Here is an 18,688-nt window from a genome sequence, read left to right as displayed (position 1 = left end):
AACAAGACATCACCCTTTCAGCACTATCAAACTTTTAATTTGTTGAACTGTCATTTCATTTAATATGGCAACTCTTTAATAATTATAATAATTGAAGAGCAATTTTTGTGCAATTTGTACCTTCTTATTCTGTTGCCAGGATGTTTACCTGTGTATATAGCTCACCTGAATTCTTATTTCAACTGTAATTTATGAGTATTTTCATCCATTCTAAATGCCTCTAAATTTGCATCCTATGTTTTTAGGTAATTTAAATGGATTGATCCAGGTTCAGTGGGACCCTGGCAGCCTGATCTCATGGTTGGCAAACCTGCCTGTGGCAGGAGAGTTAGAACAAGGTGATCTTTAAGACGCCCTTCAACCTAAGCCATTTTATGATCTGATTAGGCCTTTTAAATAAAGGACACTATCAAGGTGCACTTGAAATAATATTTATATTACTATTGAGCTTTTTCAATTGCATGAATTAAATTCAATAGTTTTCAATTGTGAAAACTTAGAGTGAATTAAATATAATTAAGGGTTAGTTCATGCCTTCACTTTTGTTCATCTCTTAGTAAACTTTGCTGTAAACTGCCTAACCATGCTTATGAGAAATTAATGAATAAATGTGAAACTACAAAAAATAGGTACATGCAAAAAAATCTTTATTTCCTATTAAATAAAACATAATATGTGGTTATATTATTATAAATATGGATTTTTTAGGTCCAAGATAAAATAACTGTGTCTGAGTTGCTGCAGTTACAAGGACTTAACTTCTTCCTCCAGTATGAAAAAAAAAATTGTACTGAAATATAAAAATGCAGATTAAGGAAACAACTAAGAAAGAAAGAAAATAAGGAAAGAATAAAACATTTACAACAGTCATCATCTAGATAGGCCTATGGTATTTTTTTGAGCAAATTCTTTTAATTTATTCTTGGCTATTCCCTTTCAAATGACTTGGTCCCTTCAGAAAAATCAGAGGTATAAAACCTTCACTCAGTGATGTCAACTTTTTCTGTATCATATGGATAAGTAGGACATTTCTGACTCCAAGTTGATCACTAAAATTACAAAAAACTTGTAAGAGATACCTAAAACTCAATGGAAATACTTTTCCTGTGATTATGATGTCTTACGGTACATTTTATTTTTGAAAGAATATGATTGTAAAACTGTTTCTGTTACTTTTTTTGGAGGGTTTTTAATGTTTGATATTAAACTCTCTAAATGTCAGCAAAGAAATAAATATTTCTGATCACAACCATGGAAAAACAAAAACAGTTCTTTCTCACAGACTGCCCAGTTAACATGGAAAATTTCTTTTACATTTTATATTTAATTTTTTTTCCACTTGTCTTCCACTGCCGTCCTCTTTTGGAGGATTAACTTATGGATGGAATCATAGAATGGCTTAGGTTGGAAGAGAGCTTAAAGATCATCCAGTTCCAACACTCGTACCATTAGCAGGATTGCCCCCAACCAGCTCAGCCTGCCCAGGGCCCCATCCAACCTGGCCTTGAACACCTCCAGGGATGGGGCACCCACAGCTGCTCTGGGCAAACTGTTCTAGCGCCTCACTGCCCTCTGAATAAAAAATTTCTTCCTAACATCTAAACTAAATCTCCTTTCTTTCAATTTAAAGCCATTCTCCCTTGTCCTAATCAGACTGGTTAAAAAGTCATTAACCCTCCTCCCTTCAAGTACTGGAACGGGATCTGCCTGGAACCTTCTCCAGGCTGACAAGCCTAGCTCCCTCAGCCTGTCTTTGCAGGAGAGGTGCTCCAGTCCTCTGGGCATCCTTGTGGCTGTCCTCTCAGCACACTCCAACAGCTCTACATCTTTCTTGTGCTGGATGCCCTGGGCCTGGACACAGTAATCCAGATGGGGCCTAAAAGGGCAGTGCAGAGGAGGTCAATCCCCTTCCTCTCCCTGCTGCCACCCTTCTTTTGGATACTGTTGGCCTTCCAGGCTCCAAGAGCACACTTCTGGCTTATATCCAGCTTTTCATCCACCGAAACCCCCAAGTCTTTCTCTGCAGGGATGCTCTCAATGAGTTGTTCTACCAGTTTACTCATCTCTAGGATTGCCTTTTTAAACCTCATTAAATTCTAGTGTTCCCATCCGTCAAGTGTGTCCAGATACCTCTGGATGTCATCGCACCCTTCTATTGTGTCTACCGCACCACTCAGCTGGGTGTCATCAGCAAACTTGCGGAGGGTACTATCTGTGTCATTGATAAAGATGTTGAAGAGCACCAGCTCACAACAGACCCCAGGGGAACACCATTTGTGTCTAGCCTCCACCTGGACACAGAGCTGTTGGCAAGAACTGTTTGGCTACGACCATCCAACCAATTCTTTATCCACCTAATATCAAAGGCCTTGCACAAGTCCAGGTAGTTGATATCAGTTGCCTTCCTTTGTCCACCAGTGCCATCACTCTATCATAGAAGGTGACCAGGTGGGTCAGGCATGATCTGCCTTTGGTGAGGCTGTGCTGGCTGTCTCAGATCACTTCCACTGCCATAACATCTCTTCCAGGACAATCCATTCCATGATATTCCCAGGCACAAGCATGAGGCTCACTGGCCTGTAGTTCCTCGGGTCTTCCTTTTTCACTTTCTTGAATATGAGAGTGATATTTCCCTTTTTCCAGTCACTGGGAACTCCATCTGACAGCCATGATTTTTCAAATATGGTGGAGAGCAATTTGGCAACCACATCAACGAGTTCCTCCTGAATCCTGGGATGCATGTTGTCCAGCTCCATAGACTTGTATGCATTCAGCCTCATGAGGTTATCTCAGACTTGTTCCGCTCTTACATGGAGGGATAGTGACTATACATTGTGATAAAGTCCTACAAAATTATCTTCAGGTATCAAAGATGATATTCTTATCTTTCATTTCTCTTACTCTCTCTGGGCCCCGCTGATGATCATAGAGACAGTGTAGAAGAAATATATGTATTTTTTAATGTAGCGAATGTTTGGACTAGGTGAGACTTTGGTCTGCAAAATACAGTCTTGTTCATTCTGCCTTACCCTTCTGTCCTGTAATTTCTGCATTCATCAGTGGTCTCTGTAACTTAAACAGGAAATTTGGTTGCAGTGATACTAATGAAGTAGTGCTGTTTTAAATTGATTCCACTTTATATCTATCCAGAAACCATATGCATGTTATCAAATTCACAAAAAACATCTTTATTTTAGTCAGTTGTGAGAGAAATGAATGATTTGTTTAACCAGAACCAAAAAGTAAGGAGAAACAGGAAAGAAAATAGTCCTTGTCTAGGGCTGAAGAGAAACTCCAGGACGTGTTAGTTCTTTCTGTTTCATTTAAACTCTTTTCATTGATTTTTTTTCTCAGACCAAGTACACTTTGTATTGTTTTTGGATGAAAAGAATGAATAGAAATGAAACATTTAAAGAGATAAGTGGATGCAGTGTTAATTTCTTTGCATAATCAGAAATACACAAAGAGTATTAAAGTTTACTGAAATTTACCGTGACAAAATATATTCATTCTGAGAAGCCTTTCTGCTTTCATGTCTTTGTTGTAAACAGATTATAGTTATGAATGCAGAGATTTTCCTTGCTATTTCTCTCATCTTAAATTGCAGCACTACTTCATTTCCAACAACTAAAATTAGGATTGATGGAACAATTTTTGTATTTGAACATCAGGAAGTTCTGTGTGGGGATGAGGGGTAGGATAAGGCCACAGGCCCATTGGGAGTGTAGGAGACAGCTGATAGCCCATTCATAATACGTGTATTCCTAGTTCTAAATCAGTCAGAGATGCCTGGACAGTGACAGAAGAATGTCGAGGATGGGGGAGGGAAGTCAGGGGTTGATCCCAGCAGCTTCACACAAACCCTCTTAATGATGGCTTAGAGCTACAAAGTCTTAGCAGCCCAGAGGTCACATCATCCAACCTTCCTTAGATTCTTCTGTCCCTGAGATTTTTCCATCCCAGGGTCTACTTTTTAGATCCTAGCTCTTTCTTCTATACCCTTAGTTTTGACAGTCTCATACTTTATATATTCACGACCCTACTGATTACTGGGACATAGTGTATATGTATATTGTGTATATAGATTCTGTATATTATATTCTTCATGGGTGTAGAACCTGTTTGAACCTGCCTGCTCAGAACTTGAAAAGAACTTGGCAAAAATTCCTGCTTTGACAGATGTTTTAGAAAACATGACCAAGCTGCACCTTACTTGTCTGTATTAAAATGCTGAAATAGAAAAATCTGACAAGATTTAAATGAAATTAGCCCAAGGGCTTCTGTCACAACCTTTCCTTTGCAAATCATATTCTCTGCAAAACAGGCTTTAGAGAAAACACTGATGTGCCTGCATCTTGTTTCTGGTATGAGAGGAAAGTGCCTGAAGAGTTTTTTGTTAGAGCTACTGAATATCTTTCATGCATAGGAGATGTGGTTTGTGGCTATTTCTGTGATCCAGACCTACTTACACTTAGTGCAGCAAGTGAGATGGTCCCGTCGGATAGACTTAAATAACAGAACATGGATGTTACATAGAAGCAAGAGAGACAAAGAAGCAAGCTTGATAAATCTTTAGTGTACAGTCTGGCACGTAGGGGGCGTACATATTTTTATAAACAAACTTCTGCTTAGAGAAATGAGCTTATCATACAAAAAAGTAGGCAGATAATAAAGTTTACATAAAAATCTAGAGTTTAACATTTAATTTGAATTAAATCATTTCATGATTAATTGAAATTAAAATTTAAACTGTTGCGTACGTTAATGAGAAAATGTTTGCATGGAGACACTTTTGAATAAACATTAGTAACTGCTGATGGTTTGCTAATGTCTGGTTCAAAGATTGTAGCTGTCTATTTGTTTTCTTTTGATTATCAGGATCATAACACAAGATTGTCTTCCAAAAGAATGGATCATCTGATTTTAAGAATCAAACATAACTGAAAACTGTTATGTATTGAAAGTTATGAAGTAAGAACTCATGTTAATTGGTGTTGTGTTTCTTGATCGTTCAAGACAAAGGATGTTATTTTTTGAAGAACACAGGAAATTAGGCATACAGAATGGCTTTATATGCTCTGTTAAGTATCATTTTTGAGAACAGTGAGAGCTGGAAAGTTGCAATCCTTCAATCCAAAAGTTTATTTTGGTTCACTCAACCATTGACCCCTTCCATGGATGTCAAATCCTTTGTCCAAGCTGTCGCTATGGGTATTGAGTAATTGCACAGACAGTGACCTAAGGTCAATCAATAATATAATGGGCAAAACTTACTGGCTGTATATATATATAACTGTGCAAAACTAACCTGTGATGTATAAAACTTGTTAGCAAGATTTCATATCTATTCTTTAAGTATCTGGGAGTCTGAAGGCCTTGAAAAAGAGGTAATCAGGTAATTAAGAAGTAGACTCAGCTTTTAATTGTTCTGAGTACTCACACGTTGTTTGTTTTCATCACCTTGTATAATTTTCTCCATTACTTGTTTCTAGTGTTTTCACTTGTTTCAGCAATTGTTTCATACTCTGAACTATTACGCTTTTCTTTTACCTCATATCTTAAGAAGTCATAAGTTGTTGTGGCAGCCATGCTTCTATTGTTTTGGTACCTTTTGTGTTCAGTCTAGGTTCCACTAGCTGACAGCTCCTTGGCCTACACCATGCCAGATGGCAAAGTCAGCATTTGCTTTGGACAAAATTGTAAGTAGTTATCCCTTAGGGACAGTTGCTTCCTAAGGTAGAAACTGTAGCCTAACTTCCTCCTATTCCCATATTCACGTAAAACTCATTTCTTTGTTTTATTGTTATTTTTGACAGCCTTGTACAAATAACGTGCATGATTATTCTTATGCCTGCTGTATTAAGAAAATCTAAGTCTATGAGCAGCTGAACACCCAAATTAAAATATAAAATTAAATACAAATTAGGATGGTACAATGAATATTCAAAATTAAAATTTTATATTACTTCTTTTTTGCATTTGGCTTGAATATCTCTCAGGATCTTGGACTTTCTGGGTGTTTTTCTACTTCAGCATGCTAAAACAGTTCAGATTCCTAATACACAATCTGGATCAAACTCTACTCTAGTAATTTTAAATACAGTTATATTTTTCCAGGTTTTCTGGCTGATATAAAAAGTTACTTTAGCACTGCTAATCACTGTCAGCCAAATATTTACATTCTGTGAGAGAGTGAATTGACATTTTTATCCAAACAAAGATGGCTTTTAAAAAGTTTTTGCTCCACTGAGACAGACATTTAAGGGTGTATGTATCTTTAACCTTTTCAGTAATCTTATTGAAACCAAAGCTCCTTGGTGTTCATCTTAATTAGTTAATACATGTTAAATGACACGTTGTCTAGCACACATCAGCTAATTCCTGGGGGTGGGATTCTTTAAAAGTCAAGAGCTCTGCTAATGTCAAAGAGCAACAAAATTTATTTAAATTCCTTGGCTTTCATTGTCTTATCTTATGTGGTGTCATGACTTCCAGGTATCACTTGAGACTGCCTACAATTTTATCTTTACAGTTAATCTGGAAGAAAAGAATTTCTGAATTCCATAATAAATCATAATATTCATAAAAATATTACAAAATATGGTAAAACTCATCTCTTAGAGGTACAGTGATGCAGGTAGAGAAGTCCAGATTCCAATTATCTCTATACTGCAAGTGTTAATGCTGACACTTCTGCAAGTATTATACATTTGGCATTCACCACAGCCATTCCTGTTACTTTATTTAATAGCCTTATGGAGTGCATAGTTAATAAGTAGACTGTTTTGGAAAGCATGATTTCTTCTGAGAGAAATTCATCAATCTTTCATTAAGTAATTGTAAATATGTTTTATCAAGTCTTTCCTAGGAAGTTGTTTCAGTGCTTGGAATGAATAGTTCTGAAAGAAGCTGAAGATGGCTTCAATGGCATACTTCATAGTTGCTTGTGATGATGTAGTAGTTTTAGGCTATCAATGTTCCTTAAATTGAATATGATATCAGAAATATTCTGATGTAAAGGTTTTCTTATGATACGCATATATTTGCATGCTTGCATTCATATTGTATTCACTCTGCATCTTGCGTACGGCTCATTCTGTAATCGGATTATTAGTTCTATCGTATTAGAGTACTATCTAATCTGAGGGTATTCCCTTAATCCCCTTCCTTTAGCATGCACAAAATATGGCTAAAGCAGTAATGAACATTAGGTTCAAGGAATAGTTGCTTCTCCTTCACCCCACCTCTGCAGCTTTAGAATTGAAGAGACTTTTCTTGAGAAGGGCAGATGAAGAGAAAACAAAAACAAATGCTGATGCTATTAAGATGCACACTTTTCTCTGCTGCCCTCTAATTGCTCAGCTCAGTTTTACCAAGTAGCCACTTGGTCAGCTGGGAAGGTTCCGTAGATGAAATACGTAAAGTAACAGACAGTAAAGCATCATGTCTTGCAGATTTGTCATATTTGACTAGCTTTTGCAGCTTTGATGTTGCATAAAACACCACTTACAGTTTATAAGTAATATATACTTTAAAAGGTAAAATACTTATTCATACTTTCTTAAATGTATTTTGAATACAATATCAGTACTTTTTCATATGAAAGTTTCAGCATTCCTTTATACAGGTAGTCATTAAGGTTGCATCATTTTTTTAGCAAATTAAATATGCCAGGAATATTGGCATGGAGGACAACTGATATTATATACTCAGTGTCCATATTTCTAAATTGTCTTGATCTCCACAACACTGTGGTTGCATGCAGATCTCCTGCTGTAACTGACTGCTTGTGCAGCTCCAGATTGTACCCACACTAACTGGGAGACCGCTAGCTGACATGGACCAAATCTCTGCCAGAGATCATTCCAGCAGTTGGATAGCATAGGCAAGCATGTTCCAATGCCCATGAATGTTCCTAGCTAGTTTAATTTGCAAGATGAATATTGACATTTTAACTAATATGTAGCAGTTATAGACTGCAAAATTCAGTTTGACCTTGTTAGTGTCTGAGTAATGTGTAATGTGTTTTAAATCACACTAATGCAATTTCTGAATTTCTGCTGTTGCCAACATTGAGAACTTCAGATTCTCAGAGAGAAAAAACAATATAACCATTTGGTGATTTCAACATGAATCACACTAAAACATCTAGAAAAAAAAATACAGCCTCTAATTTTTTGGGGGCGTTTTCTTTTACATTTTAAAGGACAGGAATGATTTTAACTCTCCATTACGCTTTCTAATGTTGGTAAATATATTGTAAAATGTTTTATTTTCATTGTCATCTTGGTAGTTGGGTATCACAATCTGTGCAGTGTTGACAGAGAAATATGACCAGACCTCTGAGTTTTGGCAGTTCTTGTTTCTGAAGATTTGTGCTTTACAAAAAAGTGAATATTAAGCAATGCTGTAGATAGTAGCAGTTAGCATGTGGCAGAGGATAGATATCTATCAAGTTGCAGGGAATATGACATTACTATAAAATAACTCAATTCCAGGCCAGTTATTTCAACAGATCTATAATGGCAATTAATGGAAACTTGAAAAATAGTCATTTTTACAGTTCAAGATTCCATCATGGCACAGACAACCTCTTCAGTCACATGGATGTGTAGTTGAATGATGTGGTTCATGAATTTTTTAGTTATGCAGAGACAGATTTCTGTGCTGAAAAGTTTACACTGCAAGCAGGAAACATACAGTTAATTGAAGAGTTAACTGAGTGGTATAGATCTGACTCTCTTACTTTTCATGTTTGGTTTTTTTTTTTTTTTCCTATTCTAACTGTCCCTAGCTTGTAGTTTTAAAACATTTATTTAGGGAAATTATTCTCCAACTGTGTACATTATTATATTTATATAATGTGTTTTTATACTTCTTTTGTACCAAAAAAATATTTTAAAATAATCTGTATTTTCCTGTGTTACTCAGTTAGACCTGCTCATTCTAACACTATGTGGATTTCTTGAGTTGTCTCTAATCCTTATCTTCCTGTGTCTTTTGTATTTAGACAACTTCTCTGTAGCACCCGTACCACTGTAGTTTAATTTGAATTTATTTTTCTTTCATCCAGGCATATAACCTCTGTCTCATAACTTTCCAATACAGTGAGCTTCAGGGCATTACAATGTTCTGTTACATGCTGCTGGAAGCTTTTAGTAAGTTGGATTTTGAAAGAACTGAATTCAGGCTGAGGCTTTTCTCTCTCTTGCATTTTTATATATGTTCGTGCATTCCAAACTTTTGTTCTCCTCTTTCACTATTGTTCCTTGTTTTCTAAGAATACCTCTCTAACTTCAGATTGTTTCTTCCAAATGTATGTAGCAGATACATGCATTGTTTCTAGTGTCCAAACAAGGAGCAGCTCTGTTTTCCTTTGTTCCTTGCAAAGAAGCTAGACCCTTTTGTAGATACAGTGGATATAAACCTGCTGAAAATTCTGAGTAGTTTTTAAAGGGGACAAGAATTTAGACAGTTGTGGTAAGGGCCTACTAAACATGAACAACCTAAAAAGATTAAGAAAATAAGGCTTCTAATGAGCAATTAGCAGGGTCATCTACCATCACTAATGATAGCAAAGAATTTTGAATACTCAGATACATTTAGATGAAAAGAGTACAGCAAAATAAATCAACCAGATTCCCAACTGACAGAATGTAGCTCTGAAAACTGATATGTAATACTTCACGAGAGGTAAGTCTAAGAAAAAAACTCAAGGAAAATGATTATATATTATGGTATACTCAGATTAAAAATAGACACTCCTCCAATGGAGAGGATATACGATGTAGAAACCAACAACTTAAATAAATTGTAAATTCTTACTTGACTTAAAATATAAGTATTAAGCACAAAGAAAGCAGAAGCTAGGACAAGTGACAAAAGATGAATAGAAGGGAATTTTATAAAACTAGAGACAAACTCTGGAAGAGTACCATTTTGAGGCTAAAACTGAAAAAGGAGTGTGATGTTACAGGGCATGGACAAATGCATACAAGTGCCTGAGTTTGTGCCATGACCTTATTTTGTTTACTAGAGTAAATATTGCAAGTGAGTCCTTTTCATATTTTACTGAAGAATAATTTTATTTTCCTTAAGGAGGTTCTTACATGCCTTGTCTATTCTTTTCCTCAGCAGGCTGTTTTACAGGGCATTTATCTTTCTGGGTTTAGTCCCTGTTTAAAGCCTTTGAATAAAACTGAATTTTCCTTGACTCTTTTCAAAGTATAGGTTCTTGACTTTTTTATAAATCAAGATTATGAGCTCTCCCAATTATAAGACATTAAATGAGATGTAACTAATGAGACAATCTGGAAAATGAAAAATATCTCTCTGATATATTAGTTGTAAGAGAAATGCCAAGAGAATTATAGTTTTTTAAAAATTGGAAAGGCCAAAGATTTTAATTAGCTTTGACTGAAGTAGTCAGTCTCAATGAGTTGCTGAATTTAGTCAGTACCAAAAGTGAGAGCTAATGAAATCTGTTGAATTTTGAAGGAGAAAAGTAGAACCTTATAATCAATCTACTTACCAATAAACCTCAAGAACAGAGGACATGAGTAACTTAACAGTTTTTTCAGAAACAAATTATGTCAAACCAGTTCAGTTTATTTCTCTGAGCTGACAGCAGGCTTTACAGATGGATAAACAGTAACTGTTAGATTTTTTTTCTTTAATAAACCTTTCAGTGCTGTATCACATAGTATTCTCATATATTAGCAGTGAGACATGGTCAAGATGAACTTACAATAGGGAGAAAATGAAAGGTGACAACTACACCCAGAGGTGGTTATCAGTGGTTCAGCATCAGAAGTCTGTAACAAGTGGAGTTCTATATGTGTCCATCATGCATTCAGTATTATTCAAGATTTTTCTTAACATCTACTTAATAAGTAAATAAGTGAAAGAAGTTTACTGTGGTGGAGCTGCATTGGCACATAATCCAAAACAACCTTTAAAAATTGAAGCCGTGTTATGACAAAAAAAAATAGAATGTAATACAACAAAAAGGATAGAAAGTTATGAATACAAGTAGAAAGAAATAACCATGCATTGGTGAAATGGGGAACAACTAGCAAACTATTAATTCTGTAAAGAAAAAAAAGGATCTAGAGACTATAGTATATTAAAAGCTTTATGATAGTTAAGCTCGGAGTGCTTCACTTCAATGTCTAAATATGAAATTTATTTGCACACTGAAACCATGCTTTGTCTTCAGAAGGAAGACTTTCTCTTTTTCCATGTCTTTCAGTTATGTTTTGCGGAAAAACATCCTTTATCTTAGTTAAACATATGACTACTTCCTGATTTGCTAAGAAAACTATCATTTTGATTTTAAAAGGAAGTGTTATGTTGGATATAAAAAGGAGTACAGTCTGCAATGTCTGTGCTTTCCCTTATGCTCTTCAGTAATTGTAATGACTGAACTGAAGCACTTCATTAATTTTGGAGGTGTTTTGCTACAGGAAGAGAGAGGAAAATTCAGAGCCTATGAGAAAGCAACAAATTCTATCAGAAATCCGGAGATATCTATGACAATGGAAAAACTTGAAATCTTTGATCTTTAGAAAATCAGATGGGGGGGAAGATGTAGAGGGATATTACAACAGTTTTCAAATATGTAAACACCACTGGAAAAAGAAACAGGACAATGTGTTCTGTGGTGCCACAAGTAATGGTTTCAAATTACAGAATGGGTGATGAAGGATTGAGATTAGAGAGTTTCATCTAAGAGTTTAGGAGAGTTTATGGAGATGGCAGAATTATTTTTTGAGATTTCTAGATTTCTTGGCAGATTGTGGAAATCCAACACCGAATCATTAACAATATGTTTTAAAAAATGTTTTTCAGGAATTAGAATGTGTTTTGATATTGGAGATAGACCAGATACTGTTTTAAGGCTGTTTCTGGATGCTATTTTGCAATGATTCTTAGGGTTAAGTTCCACAATGAGCAGCAGTACTAATGTCATTGTATTTACATCAAACTTCTCAATATTTGAGGATACATAATGTTTGTATTCAGTCTTCATTTCCCTGCATTAAATGATCATAGAATCATAGAATCATTTGAGTTGGAAGAGATAAAGGTCATCTAGTCCAACTCCCCTGCAGTGAACAGGGACATTTAAAGCTAGATCAGTTTGTTCAGAACCTCGTGCAGTCTGACCTTGAATGTCTCCAAGGACGAGGCATAGAATCATAGAGTGGCTTGGGTTGGAAGGCACCCCAGGGATCATCAGGTTCCAATCCCCCTGCCACAGGCAGGGCCACCAGCCTCCGGAATGCAACATCCACCACATCTCTGAGCAACCTGTTCCAGTGTCTCACCACCCTTAGTGTAAAAACCTTTTTCCTAATATCCAGTCTAAATCTCTCTTTCAGTTTGAAACCGTTTCCCCTTTTCCCATTACAACAGATCCTGCTAAAAGTCTGCCCACTTGTTTCTTATAGTCCCCCTTTAGATACTATCAGGTCTCGCCGAAGCCTTCTCTTCTTCGCACTATATGATACTTTACCTTTAGTTTTCCTTCACAGGTAATGAAAAGTTCCCCAGTTTTTCCCTAGTTAATTCCAAGTGCATTGCCTTCCTTTTGTATTGACCCAACTGAGTGAGGAGCTACAATGTAAACTGAACCAAGCAATTAGAAACACTTATTTTGTGGAAGGTCTGATCAAATTTCCAAGTTGTTTTCAGGTGGACAGTTGTTGATAGGCCAACCTGCAAAATAAATAAGCAGGTGTAACTAATAAGACATCAAAAGGAAGAAAACAGGCAGATATAGGTTATGATAAAAAACATTAAAATAAGCACTGCCAATATGAAAATGCACATGGATCCATGGGGCCAGGGCTGCACTTCTTTCCCTGCCAAGTCATTAATAAAAATTCTGTCTATACATTTCCATTTACTAGTTACCAAGCATCTGTCACTGTTATTCTTAGAAGGTATTGGTAAAATTTTTATCCTAAAGATAACAAAAACCCAAGTACCATTGAGTCACTCCATAACAAGGGGAATCAAATTCTAGCTGTGTGACACTTTGGAAAATAAGCTGCTAATACTTCTCTGTCTTCATATAGAAAGGATCTTTGCTTCCTAACTGCTTCAGTAGCAGCTTAGTTCAACTGTCCTACCTCTGGATGAGTACCATTTTTTAATATTTGGAAAAATAGAATGAATATATTTATATGCTCATCTTCAGAGTATTATTGTAACTAATCATTGTTTTGTTAAAAGGTCAGGCAAGAGATGTTTTTTTTTAACTCAGATCAACTATGCATATGTGATTCACAGTAGTGACTGATACATATTGGGTGTAGAGGAAAGAAAAATAATCCATACTCACTGAGTATATGTGATGTTTTTATAACAAAAATATAGTTTTAATCAGATATTTGAGATAAAACACTCCAAACAATATTGAAGAGGCTAGCCAATTTTTTTTCATTTCAAAGCTACAGACTGTAAACACAATGCAGATAACACAGATCAACTGCGATCTGAAGTTTTAGCTGGTGTGAAACTATACCTAGAAAAAACAGAACTAAACAACTTTATACTGGTGCTAGATAAGAAAATAACATGTTTGTAGGAATTGACTAGATCAGTGTCTTTGAAATACAGAATCATAGAATCATCTGGTGGTTGACAACGTTGCTCACAGCAGGGGCTTGGATCTAGATGATCTTTAAGGTGCCTTCCAACCCCAAACCATTCTATGATTCTATGAACAGGCTGCCCAAAGAAATGAAGGAGTCACCATCCTTTGCTTGGATGTATATCACATGGAGGTGTATAAGAAGCGTGGACGTGGTGCTTAGTGACATGGTTTAGTGGTGGACTTAGTAGTTAGTTGCATGATTGGAATTGATTGTAACAGAATCACAGAATCATAGAATGGTTTGGGTTGGAAGGGACCATAAGATCATCTAGTTCCAATCCCCCTGCTATAGGCAGGGACACCTCCCACTAGACCAGGTTGCACAAAGCCCCATCCAGCCTGATCTTGAACGCCTCCAGGGAGGGGGCATCCACAGCCTTCCTGGGCAACCTGTTCCAGTGTCTCACCACTGTCACAGTACAGAATTTCTTCCTAATTTCTAGCCTAAATCTACCCTCTTCCAGTTTGAAGCCCTTTCCCCTTGTCCTGTCGCTACATGCCCTTACAGAAAGTCTCTCCCCAGCTTTCCTGTAGGCCCCCTCAAGTACTGGAAGGCTGCAATAAGGTCCCCCTGGAACTCTTGTCCAGGCTGAAGAGCTCCAGCTCTATCAGCCTGTCCCCATTGGAGTGGTGCTCCAGCCCTCTGATCATCAGAGGGCTGTTGCCCTCTTCTGGACTCACTCCAACATGTCCTTGTGCTGGGGTCCCCAGAACCGGACACAGTACTCCAGGTGGGGTAGAGAGCAGTGTAGAGGGTCAGAATCAGCTCCCTCAACCTGCTGGTCACGCTTCTCTTGATGCAACCCAGAATACGGTTGGCCTTCTGCACTTCAGGTACACATTGCCGGCTCATGTTAAGTCTTTCATCAACCAACACCCCCAAATCCTTCTCCTCAGTGCTGTTCTCAAGCCATTCTCCGCCCAACCTGTATCTATGCTTGAGATTGCCTCAACTCGGGTGCAAGACCTTCCCTTGGCCTTGTTGACCTACATGAGGTTGGCACGGGCTTACCTCTCTCTCAAAGCCTTCCCAGATCTTCCCTCTAGCGTGCTGAATGCACCACTCAGCTTGGTGTCATCTGCAAATTTGCTGAAGGTTCACTCAATCCCACTGTCAAACATCACAAAGTTCAGCAAACACAAAGGCAAAGTCATTCACCTGGGACAGAACAACTATGTGAGAGAACAGACTGTAGCTATCCTATTGGAAGGCAACTTTGCATGAAAGAATTTTGGGATCCTGGTGGACCATAAATTGAATATCAGTCAATAGCATGTACTTGACATAGAGAAAGCTGATGGAGAAGGGGTCTGCATTAAAATCAACACTCAGTGGGCTAAGGGAAGTGATTATTCTATTTTCAGCACTTCTGAGACCACATTTGGATCTCCGAGTCTTTCTTCAGAAAGGACACTGAGTCTGGTTGCATGCCTCCAAGATAGGAGCTGGATGGAGCTGCCATGTACAGGGAGACAGTGAGAATCAGAGTTTGTTCACCTTAGAGATGAGAAGGCTGGAGGGGAATATAATTGTTTTCTTGTGTTTGTAGTAAGAGAGTCATGTCACAGCACCAGTGGGTGTACAGAACAGTACATGTTCTTTCATCAGTTTCAAGATCATGTGCTTAAGATAGTGTCCTTCATGAGGTACTAGTTCTCATGCAGTTTTCATCCATTGTGTTACACTCTCAGGAAGTATTGCCATCTGTTAGGAGTTCCCAGCAGCCCAACAGTCAGTGAGGCTACAGCGAGGCTGAGTATATGTTCCCAGTCACACACAAAAACCCGTACAGTATATATCTGTGGGTGTTCCCCAGGGGTTGGTGCTGAGGCCTGTCATGTTCAATATCTTTACTGATGACCTGGATGAGAGCACTGAATGAACCCTCAGTAAGTTTGCAGATGACACCAAATTGGGAGGAAGTGTAGATCTGCCCTGGGGGTAGGAAGGCCCTACAGAGAGATCTGGACAGGCTGGATCACTGGGCTGAAGCCAGTGGGATGAAGTTCAACAAGACCAAGTGCCAGGTCCCACACTTTGGCCACAACAATCCTAGGCAATGCTACAGGCTTGGGGCAGAGTGGCCCGAGTGACTGTGTAGAAGAAATGGACCTGGGGGCGTTGGTCGACACTTGGCTGAACGTGAGCCAGCATTGTGCCCAGGTGACCAAGATCAATGGCATCCTGGCTTGAATCAGAAACAGTGTTGCCAGCAGGAGCAGGGAAGTCATCGTCCCTCTGTACTCAGCCCTGGTAAGGCCGCACCTTGAGTACTGTGTCCAGTTTTGGGCCTCTCACTACAAGAAAGACACTGAGGCTCTGGAGCATGTTCAGAGGAGGGCAACAAAGCTGGCGAGGGGTTTGGAGCACAGGTCTTATGAGGAGTGGCTGAAGGAACTAGGATTGTTCAATCTGGAGAAGAAGAGGCTCAGGGGAGACCTTATCACTCTCTACAACTGAAAGGGAGTTGTGGCAAGGTGGGGATTGGCCTCCTCTCCCATGTAACTAGCAATAGGAATAGAGGGAACGGCCTCAAGTTGCACCGGGGCACGTTCAGGTTGGATGACAGGAAAAACAACTTCTCCGAAAGAGTGGTCAGGCGCTGGAATGGGCTGCCCAGGGAGGTGGTGGAGTCACCATCCCTGGAGATGTTCAAGAAACATTTAGATGTTGTACTAAGGGACATAGTTTATTGGGGAAATATTGGTGATAGGTGGATGGTTGGACTGGATGATCTTGGAGGTCTTCTCCAACCTTGGTGATTCTAAAAATATATATGGCCAATTAGACAGATCAACAAAGACAGAAAACACACCATTCATGCAAATGAATGGTGGCCCTGCCTGTGGCAGGGGGGTTGGAGCTTGATGATCCTTGAGGTCCCTTCTAAACCAAGTCATTCTATGATTCTATGAAATGCCAGCAAGACCCTTGTCCTTATAGGTGACTTCAGTTTAGCAGACATTAGCTGGGAATACCACATAACTGAGACAAGCAGATCCAGGAGATTCCTGAAACACCTTGATGGGAACTTCCTGTTGCAGATATTAAGGGAGCTGACTAGGAAAGGTGCCCTCCTAGATCTGTGCTGGTAAACAGAGAGGGTCTCATGCATGAAGTGGCAGTTGGTGTCCATCTTTGCCACAGTGACCATGAAGTATTTGCATTTAAAATCTTTGTTGATAGAAAGAAAATGGCCAATAAAACTTCAGCCCTGGGTATGGGGAGAACAGACATGAGGTTGTACAGGGAACTGGGTGGCAAAGTCTCCTGGGTAACTGAAAGAACTGAAAGAACTGGGGTCATCCATGCTGGTCACTTGTAAAGTACTACCAAGAGCACAGGAATTGGCAATTCCAAACTATTGGAAGTCATGCAGGTGGGGCAGAAGGCCTGGTTTCACAGAGCAAGGACCTTTTTGAGTGTTTAACTGTTGCTTCATAAAATTGAACTCCACAATCAGGAACTTGACAAAGACATAGGCAGTACCAACAAAGTGCCATTAACACAGATCAGTATGCACTCTGAAACTAATCCCAGTGTGGCACACAGACCATCACAGAAAAACAAGTAAAGTGTCTCAGACCTCATTTAATATACCACTGAAGTATGGCAAAGGAGAATTACAGTCAGTATTATGAATATTTAAGTGGGAACTCCAATTGTCCTTGCAAAGAGCAGAAGGACTGGACAGGCTATTACTTTGTATTCACATTTAGACAGAAGCATTCCTTCATAATTGCAACTCAACAAAGTTGGCAGTCTCTTAAAGGAACGATATGAAGGACACCAACACAAATTAATCTAACAAAACCAAGAAAAAATATTTTTAAAAGTTTGACTAAATCACATTTTACACAGAAGGTGAAAATTAGGTCAGATTACAAAGGCTGACTGGAAAAGAAATAGCATATGCACATAGTGAAATCCAGTATATCAAGGTGTAGAAAGATATACAACTAGTCTTTATTGTCTCTGTTTTGTTGTCTAAAAATGCAGTGTTATTTCACCAAGTTATTTCTATTTACTTGGATCCTCTTTGAAAAAGCTGGCCTCTTTTTTCCTGAAAACTTCATGGGATGCATTCAAAGCATTAAGAAATTCTCAGCTAGTGTAAGTCAAAGAAGGTCAAACTGTGAGACTAGTACCCTAAGGTACAAAATTATTCTTCATGGTCATATATTTGTGTTCATTACATTATTTTTGCATTACAGCAAACTAATAATAGTGAAGAGTTTTGTTAAGAAAGCAATATTTTAATTTTGCAGAACTAAAGCACCTTCTGCAGCAAATTAGCTTTTCACAACAAATTTATCTCATCTATGTAAAAAACCTTTTGATAGTTCACAATAATGAAAGATTATACAGAACTAGAAAAGCAACATACTCTACCATAGACAGGCATTAAATAATGAAACTTGAGTTACAACATTGTATTCAAAAATGAGTGTGTGTCATTACATAATTATAAATAATTTCTTCTGCCATTTTGACATACATATTTTGACATATATCTGTTGGACAGAAGTGTTAAAACTATTGAAATGGAGGTCATGGTATTAGACTGTCAGATTTACCATCCTGAAATGTGAAGCTATAAAACGAGAGTTTTAAACCAAGAAAAAAGAAACATTCTCAAGCAAAGAATGATTACTTTATTTTTTTTTAATTAAAAAAGAAGAAACAGTTATAGAAAACAATGGTTTCTAGATAAATACAAGACACTGTTTCAAATTATTACCATAGAAACTCTGTAAGGTTTCTGTGAGTGTTCTATCAGGTGATTAGCACATAAAATCTCTTCACGTCATTTGAATTGGTTTTATGTGTTGATACTGTCTCTGAGCAACTGGGAATTATTTCTCTAGTTCCTCTTACACAGTGGAATGCAGACAGTGGGACTGTTTTCTAAATGGGGGCACTAGCTCCTGAAGCCATATACTCCATCAGCCTGTGCTTACTTTCTTCACCAGAAGTTCTGTCAGCACATAGCTGGGCAAACCTATAACATGTTTAGTAATATT

At 37.9% G+C, this 18,688-nt stretch overlaps 1 protein-coding gene across 23 annotated transcripts in view; it reads left to right on the top strand.

Annotated features, from left to right (window-relative positions):
• The window catches only part of PRLR (prolactin receptor), a 203,920-nt gene that overhangs the window by 58,202 nt on the left and 127,030 nt on the right, over positions 1–18,688 (top strand). The window lies entirely within an intron of this gene.

This window comes from Numida meleagris, chromosome Z (genome assembly GCF_002078875.1).
Source record: "Numida meleagris isolate 19003 breed g44 Domestic line chromosome Z, NumMel1.0, whole genome shotgun sequence".
In the NCBI taxonomy this organism is placed as follows: Eukaryota; Metazoa; Chordata; class Aves; order Galliformes; family Numididae; genus Numida; species Numida meleagris.
The sequence above is the reverse complement of the archived record's forward strand: the minus strand, read 5'-3'. Positions and strand labels throughout refer to the sequence as shown.